This window comes from Eurosta solidaginis, chromosome 5 (assembly GCF_040869045.1).
Source record: "Eurosta solidaginis isolate ZX-2024a chromosome 5, ASM4086904v1, whole genome shotgun sequence".
Classification (NCBI taxonomy): Eukaryota; Metazoa; Arthropoda; class Insecta; order Diptera; family Tephritidae; genus Eurosta; species Eurosta solidaginis.
This window is the reverse complement of record NC_090323.1, coordinates 32,387,240-32,408,053: the sequence shown is the minus strand read 5'-3', so window position 1 is coordinate 32,408,053 and position 20,814 is coordinate 32,387,240. Positions and strand designations below refer to the sequence as shown.

At 37.7% G+C, this 20,814-nt stretch overlaps 1 protein-coding gene and 1 long non-coding RNA gene across 7 annotated transcripts in view; one reads left to right on the top strand and one right to left on the bottom strand.

Moving 5' to 3' along the window:
* bru3 (bruno 3) overlaps positions 1–20,814 on the top strand; it is a 431,221-nt gene that overhangs the window by 69,563 nt on the left and 340,844 nt on the right. The gene's annotated exons all lie outside the window — the stretch shown is intronic.
* On the bottom strand, positions 15,223–16,456 carry LOC137233489 (uncharacterized). Its single transcript, XR_010947488.1, has 4 exons — positions 16,358–16,456; positions 15,936–16,254; positions 15,622–15,799; positions 15,223–15,550 (listed from the first exon to the last, which is right to left on the bottom strand). It is a non-coding gene; the product is annotated as an uncharacterized lncRNA (long non-coding RNA).

Genomic DNA, 20,814 nt, shown 5'->3' with positions numbered 1-20,814 from the left:
AACGAAAGGTGTAACTGAGCATTTTAAGAGGGAGTGGGCATTAGGTCTATAGGTGGACGCCTTTTCGAGATATCGCCATTAGGGTGGGCCAGGGGTGACTCTAGAATGTGTTTGTACGATATGGGTATCAAATGAAAGGTGGTAATGAGTATTTTAAAAGGGAGTAATCCTTAGTTCTATAGGCCTTTTCGAGATATCGCCATTAGGGTGGGCCAGGGTGACGCTAGAATGTGTTTGTACGATATGGGTATCAAACGAAAGGTGTTACTGAGCATTTTAAGAGGGAGTGGGCATTAGGTCTATAGGTGGACGCCTTTTCGAGATATCGCCATTAGGGTGGGCCAGGGGTGACTCTAGAATGTGTTTGTACGATATGGGTATCAAAAGAAAGGTGGTAATGAGTATTTTAAAAGGGAGTAATCCTTAGTTCTATAGGTGGACGCCTTTTCGAAATATCGCCATAAAGGTGGACCAAGGGTGACTCTAGAATGTTTTTAAGATATGGGTGAGTAAGGGAGTAATCCTTAGTTCTATAGGCCTTTTCGAGATATCGCCACTAGGGTGGGCCAGGTTGACGCTAGAATGTGTTTGTACGATATGGGTATCAAACGAAAGGTGTTACTGAGCATTTTAAGAGGGAGTGGGCATTAGGTCTATAGGTGGACGCCTTTTCGAGATATCGCCATTAGGCTGGGCCAGGGGTGATGCTAGAATGTGTTTGTATGATATGGGTATCAAACGAAAGGTGTTACTGAGCATTTTAAGAGGGAGTGGGCATTAGGTCTATAGGTGGACGCCTTTTCGAGATATCGTCATTAGGGTCGGCCAGGGATGACTCTAGAATGTTTGTACGATATGGGTATCAAACGACATGTGTTACTGAGCATTTTAAGAGGGAGTGGGCATTAGGTCTATAGATGGACGCCTTTTCGAGATATCGCCATTAGGGTGGGCCAGGGGTGACTCTAGAATGTGTTTGTACGATATGGATATCAAATTAAAGGTATTAATGAGGCTTTTAAAAGCGAGTGGCCCTTAGATGTATATGTGAAGGTGTTCTCGCGATATCGACCAAAATGTGGACCAGGTGATCCAGAAAATCATCTGTCGGGTACTGCTAATTTATTTATATATGCAATACCACTAACAGTATTCCTGCCAAGATTCCAAGGGCTGTTGATTTCGCCTTGTAGAACTTTTTCATTTTCTTCTACTTAATATGGTAGGTGTCACGCCCATTTTACAAAGTTTTTTCCAAAGTTATATTTTGCGTCAATAAACCAATCCAGTTACCATGTTTCATCCCTTTTTTCGTATTTGGTATAGAATTATGGCATTTTTTTCATTTTTCGTAATTTTCGATATCGATAAAGTGGGCGTGGTTATGGTCGGATTTCGGCCATTTTTTATACCATAATAAAGTGAGTTCAGATAAGTAGGTGGGCTAAGTTTAGTAAAGATATATCGGTTTTTGCTCAAGTTATTGTGTTAACGGCCGAGCGGAAGGACAGACGGTGGACTGTGTATAAAAACTGGGCGTGGCTTCCACCGATTTCGTCCATTTTCACAGAGAACAGTTACCGTCATAGAGTCTATGTCCGTACCAAATTTGAGAAGGATTGGTAAATTTTTGTTCGACTTATGGCATTAAAAGTATTCTAGACAAACTAAATGAAAATGGGCGGAGCCACGCCCATTTTGAAATTTTCTTTTATTTTTGTATTTTGTTGCATCATATCATTACAGGAGTTGAATTTTGACTTAATTTACTTATATACAGTAAAGATATTAAATTTTTTGTTAAAATTTTAATTTAAAAAAAATTTTTTTTAAAAAGTGGGCGTGTTCTTCATCCAATTTTGATAATTTTTATTTAGCACATATATAGTAATAGTAGTAGCGTTCCTGCCAAATTTCATCATGATATCTTCAACGACTGCCAAATTACAGCTTGCAAAACTTTTAAATTACCTTCTTGTAAAAGTGGGCGGTGCCACGCCCATTGTCCAAAATCTTACTAATTTTCTATTCTGCGTCATAACTTCAACCCACCTGCCAAGTTTCATCGCTTTAACCGCCTTTGGCAATGAATTATCGCATTTTTTCGGTTTTTCGAAATTTTCGATATCGAAAAAGTGGGCGTGGTTATAGTCCGATATCGTTCATTTTAAATAGCGATCTGAGGTGAGTGCCCAGGAATCCACATACCAAATTTCATCAAGATACCTCAAAGTTTACTCAAGTTATCGTGTTAACGGACGGACGGACGGACGGACGGACGGACGGACGGACATGGCTCAATCAAATTTTTTTTCGATCCTGATTATTTTGATATATGGAAGTCTATATCTATCTCGATTCCTTTATATATGTACAACCAACCGTTATCCAATCAAACTTAATATACTCTGTGAGCTCTGCTCAACTGAGTATAAAAATGTACAATTGACTTACATACGTTTATGTGTATATTTATCGATGCGATCCCTCGTTGAAAGGCCTTCCAGCGATCAATGTGCGGGACAGCTTGTACTGTTGTTATTTGTTGGTGTTTTATTTTAGCGAAATTATTGTAAGTTGGGCGCATAACTGTACCTTAACAATTAGGTGTTATTGCTTTTCAGCTGCAAGTCTTACGTCATTGATTTTAAACAAAACTACAAACTGGCATTAGAACGTTCAAAAAAAAATTATTTTTTTGTTGTTGAAAATTTTACTTTTTTAAGCCCTCAGCTAAATGATCACACTAGCACAACCACGACCGCTATACCTTTTCTTTTTCCCTTTTTTGTTTTAAGTTTGTACTAATTTAACCTTCGATAATTATTTTCACATGTATATTATTATGGGCTATTTCCCTCGTGGGTTTTACCATCTGCACAAACACTTATCCTAACATATACATCTGCCTCTTTTTTCTTCAATGGACTTTGGTCTTCTTCTTGGTGGGTTGTTTTCCGCAATGATTAAGATGCGCGCCTGGTATGCGCGTTCGCGGAGCGTTGCAACTTTTTGTTGGGGAAGGTGGCTCCTTGGATTCTAAAGCAACCGAATGGGAGTCATTCCGCCAAGCGGTCTTATGTTTCGGTCTTCCACAATGTTTTATGCTTTTCCACTGAATTGTCCACCTCCACACTAGTGCGCCAACGTTCCAGCTGAGCTGATGCAGACGCTGGCAACCAAAGCTGGAGGTGGATGGCAACCTACAGATCGTGCTTCGCACGTCGCATATGGTTTTCTTGGCACTGGGCACTCTCTAAGCTATTAGGCGTGGGCTTGTAAAAGACGCTGGTGAAGAATACCAATCACTTGGTACTATGCAATGCGGTTTTGACACAGGTCTAAATAACACAAATGCTGATAAAAAAAACACTTCACTTTTTAATAAATTTAGAAACCTGCCTTCTAAAAATAGAACTCCGGAATTTTTCAGATGCGATCTATCACGATGTGGAAGATGTAAAAAAAATGTTAGCCTTTTGTATACTAACTTTTCATTATGCGCAAGACAACAGCGCCATGAACGGGTCGAACTTTGATTCTGTTATCGCATGCGATACAATTTTTTTTTTTTTAAGACAAGTAATACCAACACGCTAGGTCATTCGCAGTCTTATTCTCCAGGGACCATTACAAGCCAAACAAATAGATACAGAAAATGACATTCCTAACAAAACTCAAATGCCAAGCAAAAACAACAGCAACACTAGCATTACTGCAATGGCAATATTATTTGTCATGCTACAAGTGACATGAGCGAATATTAAAATCAATTGGGGAAAAATATTTTGTTGAAGAAATATCATACAACGCGCGTTGTGTGTGGGTATTTGTGCAAAAGGCAAAAATATTTATTTAATTTATTTTTTTTTTATTTATTTAGAATGTGTGGGTGTACATGTAAGACTGAGTCTTTTAAAGTATAATACAAAAGTGGAAATTCAAACAAAAAAAATAAAAATTTTAAAACTTAGGTCTATTACAATTCGCAAGTAACTTACAACATAAACGTGGTTTTTTAAATTCAAAACAGATTTAATATTATTATTATGTTTGTAATTTTAAAGTTAGAATTTGAAAAATTTAGTAAAAGGAAAAATTAAGGAATGAAATATGCATAGAGCAAGTCAGATCGCAATCACTTTCACACTGTAGAAATAAAATAATTGTGAATTACCCTTCTGTAGTTACATCTACCCATAACAGCTTTGACATCTTCTGGAATTGAATTCCAGAGCCTGGCAGCATTAACGAAGAAAAGCCGTGAAGAGAACAGGTATTTATATTTAGAGTTTGATGCCTTCTGGATCTTGTTAGCCATAATTTAATGTAAAGGTATTCCGGAGCTTTGTATTCCAAAATCTTATACATGAACGTACAAATTTCCAGCAGCAAGATAGTTGGAAATAGTACACCGCAGATTTTTGGTCTTCCATGCAATGATGTGATCATATCTATTGAATCCGTAGACGTAACGCGTAACATTGTTAAACGCAATATCAATTTTGTGCGACGAAGCAGAATCTAGCTTGCTATATACAAGCTCAGAATAGGTGATGTGGGGTAGAATTAGTTGAAGAGTTTCTTTCTCGTCTCAAGAGGCGTAAATGAAGCTGTCATTCGTAATCTACGTAGAACAATATACACTTTGCTTACAACTTTGTTTATATGGTCTGAGCAAGTCATCGTAGAGTTTACAACAAATCCCAAATTTTTAACATTTTTCAGTAAAAGAGTCGCGTTGAGATAGTGAACAAGTGCACATGTGGATCAGAAATTTTAAGTGTTTCGAAATAATTATTGTTACAACAATAACCAAATAAATATTACAATATAAAAAACAATAGATAATAGCTATTTAAAGCTTAACATATTTAAGTTCAAGAGTGTTATTATTCCAAAGTGAAGTTTTGTTAATAAAACTATCACAATAAAAATTAACACGTGAACAAATGAGTGACCAACGCTCATCTTCAGAGCAAGGTCACACTGTGCAGAGATCAGCTGACATAGTCAATGAGTTAAATGCTTTAATTAACCAATACTCAGCACAAACAACAAACCTCAATGCTGCGTTGCAAGGCAACTCAATCAATATGACATCTTTGAGCACAACTAATGATAATGCTGCTATTGAGGACTTTGATATGAGCAACGAAAATGACAGCAAAGTGGAATGGCAAACTGTGACAAGCAAAAGACGCCAGTTATGCTCTCCCACTATTGATCATAAGAGAACTAAGACAGCCAACAATAAAAACTTAGCAGAAAATATTAACAATATTCCAAATAACAACAACAACAATAACATAAACAGCAATTCCAGCAGCACAAACATTTTTGCCGGCTTACAAAACGAGTCAGATGGTAATAATGGAAATCAACAGAACTTCGAAGAGACTACACCAAAACCACCACCAATTATTATACCAAATATTACAGACATTAGCGGTATGACTAAGTATTTTGAAAGTGTTATAAATAAATCCGAGTTTAGTTATAAGTCTCTGAGAGATGGTCAAATTCGAGTAATGGTGAAGTCTATAGATTCATACAGAACTTTGATAAAAGCTATTAAAGAAAAAGAAATTAACTTCCATACATATCAACTTAAGCAGGAGCGTGCGTATAGAATTGTGTTAAAAAATTTGCATTTCTCTACTCCAGTAGGCGAAATAAAAAAGAAATAGAAGCGTTAGGTTTTCAGGTAAGAAATGTGAGTAATATACGAAGTAGATTCACGAATACGCCTATATGTATGCATTTCGTTGACCTAGAGCCAAACAATAACAATAAAAATATATTTGAATTAAAATATCTCGGTAATGCTATTGTAAAGGTTGACCCACCAAAGAGGGTAACTGATATTGTACAGTGTCATCGATGCCAAGAGTTCGGTCATACTAAATCATATTGCACAAAACCGTATAGATGTGTTAAATGTGGTCTAGATCACGCAACAGTGGAATGTGGTAAAAGCAAAGATACACCAGCCAAATGCATTAATTGCTTGCAAAACCACCCAGCGAACTACATGGGATTTAAGGTGTATCAGAGCCTTGCCAAAAAACCAGCTTTTTCCGACAAAAGACAAAATGTTTTAATTTATTCTCATGCAGATCAACATTACCCTCAATCGCATAACTCTACACAAAGAGAAAACGTTAATTCCAACCCAAATATGTCTTATGCACAATGTGTCCAAAATAATTCCAATCAAAATAATAATCTCCTTGAAAAGATTGAAAACTTACTTTCTAAACAACTTGAAATAACTCAAACTTTATTTAAAATGATGTCCCTGTTGTTGGAAAAATTATGCAAGTAAACCTGCGAATAGCGATTTGGAACAACGGCTTGAACAGCCATGTAGATGAAGTAAAAATGTTTCTCAATTCAAACAATATTGTTATTTTCTTAGTGTGCGAAACTCATTTCACTAGTAAATCCTACTTTAAAGTTATAGGTTACAACCTTATTTGCGCAAATTATCCCCACGACAGAGCTCATGGCGGCTCTGCTATCTTTATCAGAACTACCATCAAATATGAAGTTTTGGAAGAAGTGAGGGAAGAATGTTTACAAGCGGCCGGTGTTAAAATTAAATGTGATGCTTACGATTTACCCGTATACTCAGTATACTTTCCACCACGATTCAGTATAAAAACTGATCAGTATGATGTCATCTTTTAAAATTTTGGCTCCAAATTCTTTGTAGGTGGGGACTTTAATGCTAAGCACCCACGATGGGGATCTAGGCTCGTTAACCCTAAAGGTAGAGAGCTTCAAAGATTCATCACTAAAAGAAATTATGACATTTTATCAACAGGCACGCCAACGTACTGGCCAAGTGATCCCAGAAAAATCCCGGATCTTCTTGATTTTGTGGTATACACTGGTATACCCGTTAGCAAACTAAGCATACAGAGCAGTAATGATCTTAGTTCCGATCATTCTCCCTTAATTGTACTATACAGTGGCAATGTTCATAACATTTCTAAGAAATATAAGATCCTTACCCTGAAAACTAACATCGAATACTTCCAACAGTGGATTACTGAACATGTTGACTTAAATGTATCGGTGGAAACAGGCGTTGATCTGGACGCAGCAATAGAATATTTTACAAATCTTATCCATGAGGCTGCACATCTATCAAGCCCTAAGGATCAACTTACTTCTAATGATAACTTTCAACTCCCAGCTGAAATATATCAGCTTATTGCTTCCAAGAGAAGATTAAGAAAAGCCTGGCAGGAAAATAGATATCCTGCAGAAAAGAGAGCTCTGAATAAAGCGACGAAGCAACTAAAGTTAAAGCTATCTGATTTTATAAATAAATATTTCAGTTCATTCATTAAAAACCTTGAACCCACTAAAAATGATGAACACAGTCTCTGGAGAGCTACAAAGTACCTAAAACGGCCAACCAAGCGTAACGTCGCCGTAAGGGATTTAGATGGTGTATGGTGTAGGAGTGATGAAACCAAAGCAGAGGATTTTGCTAAACATCTATATCAAACATTCCAGCCTAATTCTTTGAATAGCAACAATGACGATACAGATGTACTAAGTTTTCTAGAATGTCCATGTCAAATGGATTTGCCAATCAGTAAGATATTAAATAGTGAAGCCTCAGCAGAAGTGTTTAAATTAAGTAATGGCAAAACGCCTGGATACGACTATATTGGTAGCAAAGTTGTGAAGGCTCTTCCTGAGAAAGCTATCGAATTTCTATCTATTATTTACAATGCTATTCTTAATACAAACCACTACCCAACTCAGTGGAAATGTGCTGCTGTTATCATGGTACCTAAACCGAATAAACCCGAAAACTGTCTAAAGTCTTACCGTCCTATTAGTTTGCTGACAACATTTTCGAAAATATTCGAAAGAATATTTTTGCAAAGAATGTTGCCAGTAATTGAGGATCACAACATCATACCTGAACATCAGTTTGGGTTTAGAGTGAAGCATGGTACACCGGAGCAATGCCATAGAATTGCAAATGTTATAACAGACGCACTTGAGGGGAAAAAATACTGTTCTGCAGCTTTTCTAGATATTCAACAAGCCTTTGACAAAGTATGGCACCCGGGACTTCTTTTTAAGATAAAAAAGCTTTTGCTAGCACATTTCTACTTAGTACTCAAGTCCTATTTGCTACATCACAAATTCACGGAATTAATGCTGGAGTACCTCAGGGTAGTGTTTTAGGTCCCGTCCTATATATTATATTTACATCGGATATGCCAACATCAGAAGAAGTAGAAGTGGCGACTTTTGCCGATGATACCGCTTTTATCGCTTGTAGTGAGTCCCCTGTGGAAGCTTCTTCTATTCTTCAAAATCAACTTGACCTTTTTGAATCTTGGCTTATAAAATGGAAAATTAAAGTTAACACAGAAAAATCCACACATGTCACTTTTACATTAAGAAGAGATCAATGTCCTGCTATATTTCTAAACAATAATCAGATTCCTACTAGTGATAAGGTCAAATATTTAGGAATGCATCTTGATCGACGCCTTACCTGGAAACCCCATATTAAGACTAAGCAACAGCAGCTAAAAATAAAAATAAAACGGATGTACTGGCTCTTGGGTCGCAAATCTCAACTAAGTCTAGAAAAAAAGTACGGCTTTACAAAGCTATACTTAAACCTATTTGGACCTACGGCATACAGCTTTGGGGTACTGCTAGCAAATCCAATGTGGAGATCCTGCAACGGTATCAATCTAAAACATTACGATCAGTGGTTAATGCGCCTTGGTTTGTCGCTAATTAAGCTATTCACAAGGATCTAAGCATTCCTTTCATAAAGTGTGAAATATCAAAATACAGTGCTAGATATCTTACACGCCTATCTAACCACATAAACCCAACTGCTATTTGTTTATTAGACACCACTAACGAAACTATACGGCTAAAGCGCCGCCATATCGTAGACTTGCCATTCTTCTAAATTTGAAATCTTTCTAAGAATAAAAATATATATATATATAAATGTATAAACATACATATATATATAGATGTTTATATATTTATATACATATATATATTATATGTATACTTATATACAAAAATAAACTAAAAAGTTTTAATAACTACATATAATAAAAGGCTAGAAAACTTAAGTTAAATATAAGTAAGAACCCTTTTTTTTCTTTTTATTTTAATTAAGAAATGAATTCAACAATGAAGCTAAGCAACTTTGAAGTAATTTTGAAATTAATTCAACTTAAGAATGTATGTAAATATAACAAATTTTATACATATTTCTCTACGTAGATTTGCACAAGGCAAACCTACCGCTCTCATTATCTTATAAGATCAAATGTGCTGAATGTCTCATGTAAGATAGTTTGCAAATAAAATATAAGTTAAAATAAAAAAAAAAATTTTTTTCAGTAAATACTAAATCAGCGTTACCAATATACAACTTTGGGATATCTTCTACATGCACTACACTGCTACTTATAGGCAACACATATGACTTAACAGCATTCAAGCAAAGACAATTAACCGTAGCCCATTGTGAAATAATTGACAGATCACAATTAATTTTATAGCACAATTCTTCAACAAGACCGACACGACTGGACAAATACAGTTGTATATCGTCAGCATAGGCGTGAACCTGTACATGCTGACACACAGAGAATACATCATTGACAAAGAGACTAAATAAAAGGGGACCAAGAACAGATCCTTGCGGTACACCAGAGGTAACGATACTAGACATAGAGGACGTAGAGCTGCAGTTCACTTTCTATGTTCTTCCAGCAAGGTAGCTAACCATAAGGATTAGAGCACTATCAGAAAACCCAAAAAAATACTTAAGTTTTTTGCAAGGAACATCATGATTCACTAAATCAAATGCTTTCAAAAAGTCTAAAAAGCAGAGGAGTGTAAGATGTCCTTTGTCGAACTCCATCCATATGTCGTCCATTATTTTTATCATAGCTGTAGAACAGCTGTGTTTAGGCCGAAATCCAGATTGCAGTGGGGAAAGTAGTTTATTCCGTTTTAAAAAAGCAGAAATTTGTATTGCCATTAAGGATTCACACACTTTCGAAAAAGCTGGCAGTATGCTTATCGGTCTATAATCACTTGGGCTCGTGGCATTCCTCTTTTTTTGAATAGGTATTATGACAGCTTTTTTCCATTCCGTTGAGAAAATCGTAGTTGTGAAGCTGTGATTTATTATATGAGTCAGAGTTCCTATAATAAACGGCAATGCTAGCTTCACAAACTTAAGAGATATCCCATCATTGCCTACAGCATTTGATTTAACCATAGTGAGGGATTTTAATACCTCAGACTCGGTTACTCCTTCAAATTGAAAATTTTCATTTGGTCTAAGGTTTTCTACAAATATCTGTGCTGGAGGAATGGGCATATCTCTACTGGCACTTGCAAGGTAAATGTTCTGTACATTGGGGTCTATTTTACATTCTTCCTGTGCTTCACCATGAACATTCAGCCTTTTCAAATTGGTCCAGAGTTCCCTTGTCGGTAGCGATGGATGTTCAATAAACATGAAATTGAGATCCTCTGGTAATAAAACTCAACAACACTAAACGTAAGTTTTATATATTTTTTTATATAATGAATATATATTACTTTGCTCAAAACAAAAAAAAATATGTAGCTGGTTACCATGATGGATGATTATGGAATGTGACTCATTAGGCAAAATCAGTGTCATTGTATTTTTTGATTACCTTGCTTCATTATAAATTCAGGAGAAATTGAGTGATTCGAAAAGAGTTTCGATATTATCTAACTGATATGTAAAGCAGCGGGTTCAATATCTGCTTCATTCAAAAATCTTCGAATGACATTATCAATCAAATAAAGAATTCGTTATACAATAACACAAGAAATGAATGTGTAAAATTGATAGCCTGAGCATTTTCCGTATAATTTTTATCAATGAAATATCTTGTTATTTATACGCAAATCAGAACGACTGAAAATGAAATTTGACTGTTTAGGTATTACAGGGGGATGCAGAATGCAAGTGTAGTTACTAAACTACAATGTGCGGACAATAAGCGTAATAAAGTTAATATGAGCGAAAACATATAGCAAATCAAGGAAAAAAAAGAAAGGCAAAAAATAAAGAAAAAGAAGAACACAATGATTAGAAGCTAAAACTGAAGCCGGATTAATTGCCAAGTGTAAACGGTTTGTTGTCTATTGAATTACGTATTTATTATAAAGGGATTATGGCCATTCGATCGATATGCTATCGACAAGTTATTGGTTTGTTATAGATGCGTTATAGACGAGTTACAGATTTTGCATCAAAGTCTTTTAAATTTGTTTTCGATAACAGAGGAAATCAATGAGTAGTCGACGAGTTATGCGTTTTTCTCAAAGGTATCTGATAATTATCGTATGGTAATCGATTACTTTAAGCTAATATATATAATCGAAAAACAAGCGATTTATTATCAACGATTTATCGATTTTTTATTAAAAGTAATCGCTTTATCATCGCAAATTTATCGATTTCTTATTTAACTCTTACTAATAGCTTATCGGCATGTTATAGAATTTTTATCAAAAAATCGTCGGAAAATTATCAATTTACTATCGAAATATTCTATGGACGTTCGGAAAAAATTTAACCACATAGATAGGATGAACGCGTTACCCAAGAAGAAGATCCCAACGTCAAACTATTCCACGAAAAGAAGAGATTAAAATAGCTCTGCGCAATATGAAACTTATTAAATGCTCAAACCAATTAACTAGATTGTTGCCCAAAACTTCAAATTCCTTCCCAAAACAATCTTTGGCATCAAATGGAAGACACCAGGCTTTATCCTGAATGCGGAAGGGCAAAGGAGGTGACATCAGCTCTCTATATTTTTTCTATTCATTGTGCATGCTATAGGAAGACTGTCCCACCGACAGCATGATTTTCGGGGAGAGCTCTCCGCAGTATATGGCATAACAGAAGTGAAAATAGGAATAATTTCTTTACTAAAAAGATTACTGAGAGGCTGGAAATTATATTGAGATCTTAAAACTGCTAGACCGGTTTTCAAACATATTTCAGTGTTTTTTTTCTATCGCGAACTTGCGGTGGCTGGAGAAAGTGGTTCCAAACCTCCAAAGGCAAGGCACGATCGCGTGGTTTGAGGTTATGGATAAAGCGCAAATCCCCACGGTACCAAAAGTTAAGGTATGGATACCATGCGTGATGAAGTCGGAGGATACACTGCGACTTCTGCAGAATCAGAGTCCGAACATACCGACACAGGATTGTAAGGTACTTACTGTATCTCGGCCTACGGAGGAAGGTCAGTTCTACATCTTCCAAATAAACAAGCAGGCGGTACGGGCAAAAATTATATGCGACTCAGGAAAAGAAGTCCCGAAGATAAAAATGCTAACACACTGGAAATGGGCGAAGTCGAAAAGGACCTCAAAAGCCTAAATTAAAAAAGACAGGTGGAGGTAGCCGACGTCACCACGAAGGAGTTAGAAGAGGACCAACAGCCAGATGGTGCTGTGAGTTGTACAGAGGAACACCCGGCACAAGAGTTACAAGAGGCTGAAGGGGGCTACGAACACTCTAAACCAAAGGGGCAAGGGGAGGACGACGACGTCACGATGAAGGTGCTGAAGGGGGACAAACAGCCCAATGGTGCTGCGAGTCCTACAGATAAACACGCAACACAGTAAAGTGGCGTCGAGCGAACTCCTCCTAACCCTTGAGGTGGGTTCGTTTGACTCGTCTGGACACAGCGCGCGGATTTGGCGTTTACTATGCGCAAACGGAAGGACGGGTGCGAGCTGTAGTAATGGTAAGGAAATAGCTGCATTCATATATGCTACCTAATTACACTACTGAGGACCTCGTAGTGGTGGCCGTTGAATAAAGGAATAAGCAGGAACTTATCCTGGCATCCTGCTACATGGCCCATGCTGCGGAGGTTCCACCGATGGAGTGCAAGAGGCTAGCACAGGACGAAGGGCGGAGTCATCTTCACCATAGCACATAAAAGATCTTACTCATGTTTTTAGTAAACGGATTGCTTTATAATCACTAAATATAGTTCTTGTTCAGAAGAAACAGTTCCAAGGTAGGGCTTTATACGATAATGGTGAAGATATGCTTATATATCACATACATATGTATGTTCATACTTACTTTTTTAACACGCTTTTATTAGCTTGGCCTGTATGTAGCGGAATCTTTGAGCTTAATTTTCACCGGTTTCTAGAAGTCTGATTAATTTGAAACTTTGCACACGTATCAAGGACCGATGACAATGCATTAATGTGATGGTGTGGTGACATAAGGGCAACTGCCATAAGGTCAATTGGCCTTATTACCACTTTGAATGGCCATAAGTTTGATTGAAACTTTGCACACATATCAAGGCTCGATGACAATGCATTAATGTGATGGTGTGGTGACATAAGGTCAACGGCCATACGGCCAATTGGCCTTATTACCACTTTGAATGGCCATAAGTTTTGATTGAAATTTTGCACACGTATCAAGGCTCACATAAGGTTAACGGACATAAGGCCAATTGAACTTATGACCACCCAAAATGGCCATAAATTTGAAACCTTGCACATAATGCGAAAAACGCATTCCTTTATTAGTGATAGAAGTGGATGCATGGCACATGTACGAAAGAGCATACTGGAGCCCTTTTTAACACGCTATGTATCCATGTATGTATTTAACGGAATCTGGAGTGGAGCCGAGAGCCCCGGTAATGCAGAGCTCCGAACACCGTTGCACCTTTTGAAGCATTTTAAGATAGGTACTTTTAGCTAGTGCAGTCCACCAGACCAAGGCACCAGAAAGAAGAATCGGGCGCACAATTGCTGTGTAAATACAGTAGGTCACCTTAGGGGAGAATCGCCAGGAGGTGCCAATTGCCCTCTTGCAGGTGAACAGCTCTGCTGCTGCCTTCTTGGATTGCTCCACTATATGGTCACTCCATAATAGCTTCCTATTCAGAATGACTCCCAAATACTTGACTTGATCGCTAAACGCTAAGAACGTACCCCCAATTCTTGGCGATGTAAGATTTGGTACTTTGTACCTTCTCGTGAAGAGAACAAGCTCGGTTTTATCCAGGTTGACTTCCAAACCTGTGGCGGGTTGTACTCCTAGAGCAGCTCCAGGATGTCAGCTGGGTTCGTTGGCGTCACTGGAACCCAGGCTCTAGCCCTTGGTCGTGAGGGGATATCACGCGCCTCCACTACCTTGAGGCGCGCGCCCGGATATACCACCCCTATCAGATTGACGGCAGCCCTATAGAGGTTGACCGACCTCGCGTTGTCACAGGCAATTAGCTTGACATTGCCCTGGAACCACCCTGCATCGGTGTAAGATGGCGGTGGACCAGGGTAGTATTTTTAACCTTAACGGCCACCGTAGCGAGCGCGGCCTCGATCCACTTCCACTGTTGTTTCGGTATCCTGCCATCTTCGGTGCTCTCGTCTATAATGCCAAGGGTCGGCAGATTTCGGCGAAAGACCGCGTCCAGCCTCCCTGCGTCTTGGCCCTTTTCGGTGCCGTGGTCGTGGATTCGTCCATGGACCGTTGGCGTTTCGAGGTTTCATCACTCTCGACTAAAACTTTTAAAATTACTTGAACTAAAAAATTAAAAAAAAAATAATTGTTTAAAAAAACTAAAAAACACGCTTTTATAGCTCACCGAACTAAAAAATAGAAAATAATTTTCAATTAAAAAGTGTATATATAACAGTAGTAGAAGGTCAAACAATCATTTATAGTTAATCACCTCAAAATAAAATTATAATAAAATTTAAGTTATTAGCAGAATAATTTAATTCAGATTAAAAAGCGTGGGGTACATTTGACTACATTTCATATCTTTCCTCTCAGATAGTTGCCAATAGAATGATTGTAGCATTCAATATCGAGCACCCCACGCTTTATACTGTGAATTAAATTATTCTGTTAATAACTTAAATTGTATTATAATTTTATTTTGAGGTGGTTAACTATAAATGATTGTTTGACCTTCTACTACTGTTATATAAACTCTTTTTAATTGAAAATTATTTTCTATTTTTTAGTTCGTTGAGCTATAAAAGCGTGTTTTTAGTTTTTTTAAACTATTATTTTTATTTCATTGAGTAGAGCATCTATTCCTGATTTTGGACTTCTCTTTAGTAGCTAATTGATAAAATTGACGATTTTTGAAATCCCACATTTCAGCGCATGGTTCAGGGTAGGCGATATTTAAAACATTATATGTTTTAAAACAAATATCCAAAGCCTTAGCAAAATCAAAAAATTTATATTAAATGTTGTCGAAGTCAACCATAAATGGTTATGTTTCAGCTACGGTTTCAACTTAAGATATAAACGGAGCAACAGATGATTCTGCCTTAACTTTGCCGTCATACATTTTTTTATATTCGGCTTCGGAGTACATCCTTTTCTTGTCATTTGTTTTGTTTTTGGACACTTTTTTGCTGATTCGGGAGCGCGGTAGTAGTGACTGCAGGAGACCGAAAGCGTCGGCACTGATGCAATCTAAACGAAAAAAATCATTAAAAAGTTATGTTGATAAATAGGGTTTAAAATTAAAACAAATGTGTGATTACCTTCTGAGACCGTGGCTTTGTTTTTATTTACTTCGTTATATATATTGATACAGGCAGAGTCTTTGATATCTTTGATATGATTCGGGATAACTTTAAGTAGCAGTATGTTGCAAAATTCATTGAGTTTGTCAAGGACTTCACTTCTGGCGCCATATAAGTATACGAAGTCCGACTCAATCTAAAGAATAAATTCGTATTAATTGACAATAAGTAAAAATGAGACAACGCCTTTCTTTCTGTCTTATATAAAAATTGACATGTATTGAAATTTTAGTATAATTTTCTTGTTTTTAAAGAGGCCTACTGTTTCTTACCAAACGATAACCATCAGGAAGTTCATATTGCGGCCAAGCATCAAATATATTTTTTGAATCATCCTGGGTGTCTTGTATATTATTCATACGTGTTGCTGCGCAAGCCGACCAATGTTCGATTTTTTCATTATAAATCATTGAATAAAAGTCTTGCTTTAACGCTCTAGTAGGTTCTTCCTCATAATCTACTGCTGCAAACACTTTCTATTTTTGTTTTTTGGAGCAACCTTCTGATGTCGTCTTCCTATTAAAATTATTTCTCCAGTTCCGAAACTTGTTATATATTTTTCCCATTGGAGCTGCGTTTTTAATAGTATGACTAATAGTGAAAAATAAATTTGTATTATGTGATAATTGAATAACGTTAATAATGTCAAAAAATAATCAAAAAGAGCTTCTGCGTTAATTTCAGACACACTTACTCTCTGCTCCGCACTCTTGTCAAAGTTGTGCTCCTCTTTCATACGACGTACAAAGCAATTTAAAAAGCTAAAAAATTTATTCCAATTTCCTCCATAAGTACATTTATACGAATCTCTTTGACTCATGTTGTGTACAAGGCGAAAATGATTGGACATACTATGGAGCGAGTCCATATTAATACTGCAAATAAAGCAATTAATTCCAAGAATGCACACAAAACTAGCAATTGCAAAATTTTAAACAAGAGCGCAAACGTTTAGAAAAACACACTATAATATAAAGCGATCACTAAGGTGTAAAAAAATATAGATATATGTACATATAAAACCGAACAATTATTATTAAATTTCCCCACTTTACTTACAAACTTTTGTTTAAAAATCAAATTTGAAGCACTTAATTTTGTTTCAACTTGTTGCTTTAGCATAGAATTTCACAATAACACGTGAAGATAAAAATATGCAAAATGGCGGCAAATTAGTATATTTTTCGAAAATTTTCGTACATTGTACGAATGGTAAAAAGGACTTTGTGAATTAGTACAATGTACAAAAGTATTTTGTACATTATACAAAATGATTCGTACAAAGATTTTTATTCTTATTTTTTTCTTCTCTAATATCAATTACAAAAACTATTGTATAAAGCAATATGAGCAAAGCTAGCTAATTAAATACATACGATTTTTATCATAGTTTACTAAATTGTTTCGTAAATAGTACGCACGTATTCGTATGTTATACTAAAAATATTCCTTACGAAAGTTATTTCGTGTTTTTACGAAATAAAATAAATAAATGTAAGGCGCGATAACCTCCGAAGAGATCTAAGGCCGAGCTTCTCTTCCAATTTGCGTCGTGCTCCTGTTGATTTTCCCTACAAATTGGCCGGACGGGACCTACATGTTTTATGCCGACTCCGAACGGCATCTGCAAAGCAGATGAGTTTTCACTGAGAGCTTTTCATGGCAGAAATACACCCGGAGTGCTTGCCAAACACTGCCGAGGGGCGACCCCGCTTAGAAAAATTTTCTTCTAATTGAAAAATCTTATTTCTAAAATTTTGATGTTGCTTTGCCCGGGAGTTGAACCCAGGGCATACGGTGTGATAGGCGGAGCACGCTACCCATCACACCACGAAAGGTTTCGTAAAATCTAGTGTATTTGTCAAAAGTTCATTCGTATTATGAACGAAATATCGTACATTATACGAAAATTAAGACTACGAAATATTTTCGTAGCTCTTTTACGAAATTTTATTTTCAGTGCGGGGCGAAGAGAATCTCTTGGAAAAGTTTCTGTATGGACATAGAGTGCTCCAGCGTAACAGCACGGTTGAGAAAAGTCCTAGCAAGGGGAAATATAGTCCAGGGACTAATAAAGAAAGAGGACGGGGAATGGTCACGTAATAATCCCTTGAGGTGCTTCTCGATACACATTTCCCATCGGCAAATGGTTTAGAAGAGCCAGCAGACAGCACTCACACTTCGATCACGGAGCGGGTAGTGCCGGGCTTGGTGGCCGATACCAAGATCGAATGGGCAGTGAAGACGTTTTCTAAATTTAAATCGCCGAGCCCAGATGTTATATTCCCGGCCATGCTACAAGTTTCAAGTAGGGCGGTCGTGGAATGGATTAAAATAATATTCGATGGGTGCATAAGACTGAATCATGTACCGTACTCTTGGAGAACTGCTCGTGTAGCTTTCCTACCAAAGGCGGGGAAGATCGGTCACGTGTATCTCAAAGAATATAGACCCATTAGCTTAACATTATTTCTGCTCAAAACCTTTGAGAGGCTGATAGATGTGTACATAAAGTCCAACGTGGATGAAAAGCTGCTCTCCACAACACAACATGCGTACATCAAAAGCAAGTCGGTAGACACCGCATTGCATAGGGTGGTAATAAGCGTAGAGAAAGCACTGGAATATAAGGAATATGCTCTAGAAGTCTTCTTAGACATTGCCGGGGCTTTCAATAATGTGTAAATGGGCGATTATGGCTGGTCTTAATTATATTAAAGTACATCCAGCCTTAAGCAGATGGATCGGCTGCATGTTAAATTGCAGGAAGATTACATCACAATGGGGATTGTACGAGGCCACGAAATCAGTGGACAGGGGAACGCCGCAGGGAGAGGTGCTATCACTTCTGCTGTGGACGCTGGTCATCAACTAACTGCTCAGGCGATTTGATGAGGGACCCGTAAAACTTACGGCTTACTCGGATGACGTTGCAATTGTCATAAGTGGAAAGTGCCTTCCAACGATTAGCTCTTTGATGGAGCAGCTTGAGCGCCGATCATACGGCCATAGTAGTATAGCGTCATCAATCACAAGACGAACAGAATACCTGATTCCCTATCTGCGCTTCGAGGGCGATCTTAAGGCCAAAATAGAAGTGGACGGTGGCGATACATGTGTACACAGGTGGTTCCAAAGTAGTGGAAGGAATAGGGTCTGCGGTAAAATGTGCTGATCCGGAAATAAACAGATCCTATAGGCTGCTGGATTACTGTAGCGTTTTCCAAGCGGAAATAGTAGCCGTAACCAAAGCAGTAGAAATCCTGTAAGAAAATAGCCCAAGCTGCAATTGTGTTAACTTTTATATTGACAGTCAAGCAGCAATTAAGGCAATAATCTCACATAGCACAGCATCTAAATGCATGTTAGAGTGTAAGCAGTCCCTGGAGAGAATCGGGACAGGGAGAAGCATACATCGACATTGGGTCCCAGGGCATATGGGAATAGATGGGAATGAAAAAGCGGATCAACTAGCTACAAAGAGCGCATCCCTCGAAGCTTGCTCCGTAGACGTCCCAGTTAGACTGGGCGAAATTAAGCGAAGGTGAGAGATGCACATGTTCGACCAAGCAAGAAAGGCGTGGGTTCAAGCGTGGGGCTGTAAAATGTCGAAGTTTGTGTGCAGGTCTTACAACCTTAGACTATCAAAGTGGCTTCTATCATTAAAAAGAGAGGACTGTAGACTCATGACGGGTATTCTGACTGAACACTGCCTTCTGGCGTCACATGCCTTTAAATTAGGCTTGGTCAGTGATAGCAGATGTAGGAAGGAAGTCCGGAGTGGAGGAGCAAACGATCGAGCACGTTCTGTGCTCTTGCCCTGCGCTTGCCAGCCTAAGACTCCAGCTATTAGGAGTGATACAGCTGTCAGATCTAGAAGCAGCAAGTGGCTTAAATCCTAGGAAGCTTCTAGTATTTGCCAAGAGGACGGAGTTATTTTATAACATAGGTCCTGGTTTTTGATAGGGTTTTTTCAGTTTGGCCGTTAAAACAAACTTCTGGTAACACTACGAACTTATTCAGTCTATGTGAGCTCCTCATGGACCGGCCAGTTCAACCTAACCTAACCTAACTTCTAAACAAGGTTAAATGGGTTGAGTGGAAGAAAATAAAAACTTTGCGTTCTATAAACTGCTTTAATTCAAATGAGGAAGTGTTTTTACTACCTTTGTAATAAGTCACTTTCATGTTTGTCCCCTCATTTCCATACAAATTTTTGACCCACGGAAAAGTATCTTTCGGTAATTTCCCGTTGAGCTAGAGACTTGATACTTAGAACATAGTTCAGATCTGGGGGACATTACAAGCCAAGTGAAAAAAAATCCTAAAAAACGCAGGGAATCTTGCGATCGATTTTTAAGTAACTTGCTGGTGAGCTAGAGATTTGAAACCTGGGCCGTGGGTCAGAACCCGGTGACAATGCAACATTTGATAAAAAAAACTCGCTAGGTGGAACGCGGATCGAGATAGTAAGAACACGAATTTTAATTTGGGAATCTTTCAATCCATTTTTAACTAGCTTTCCGGTTACCTAGAGACTTAAAACTTGGCACTTAATTACAGCCCTTGTGACAATACAACTTATAGAAAACAAAGTTCCGCTAAGTAGCGCGCTAGTCAAGATAACTGCAAATCCTTTAAAAAAAGGGGGGGGGGGGGGGGGGGGGGGGGGGGAATCTTGCGATCGATTTTCGAGTAACTTCCCGATGAACTAGAGACATGAAACTTGGGCCGTAAGTCAGAACCCGGTGACAATGCAACATCTTATCAAAAAATTTCCGCTAGGTGGCGCTTGTATCGAGATATTCAGAAACTAGTTTTAAATTGGGAATCTTGCAATCGATTTTTAACTAACTCCCTGGTTATCTAGAGACTTGAAACCTGAAATATAGTTTAAAACTCTGTGACAGTGCAATGTTTGATCAAAAAATGTAAGCTACGTAATGCACAAGTGGAACTATTCATAAGATTAGGCCATACCTTCATGGCTAGCCTCCTGAGTGTTGCAGGCGTTGTAGAATTCCACCTCGTTAAAGGCTAAACTTAATGCACGTCCTTGCATACTTTTAGGCGTACGCGACTTTCACCACGATTCTTTTAGACTTTCAGGCGTATGCCAATTTCACTACCATTTTTAAGCTGTGCCAATTA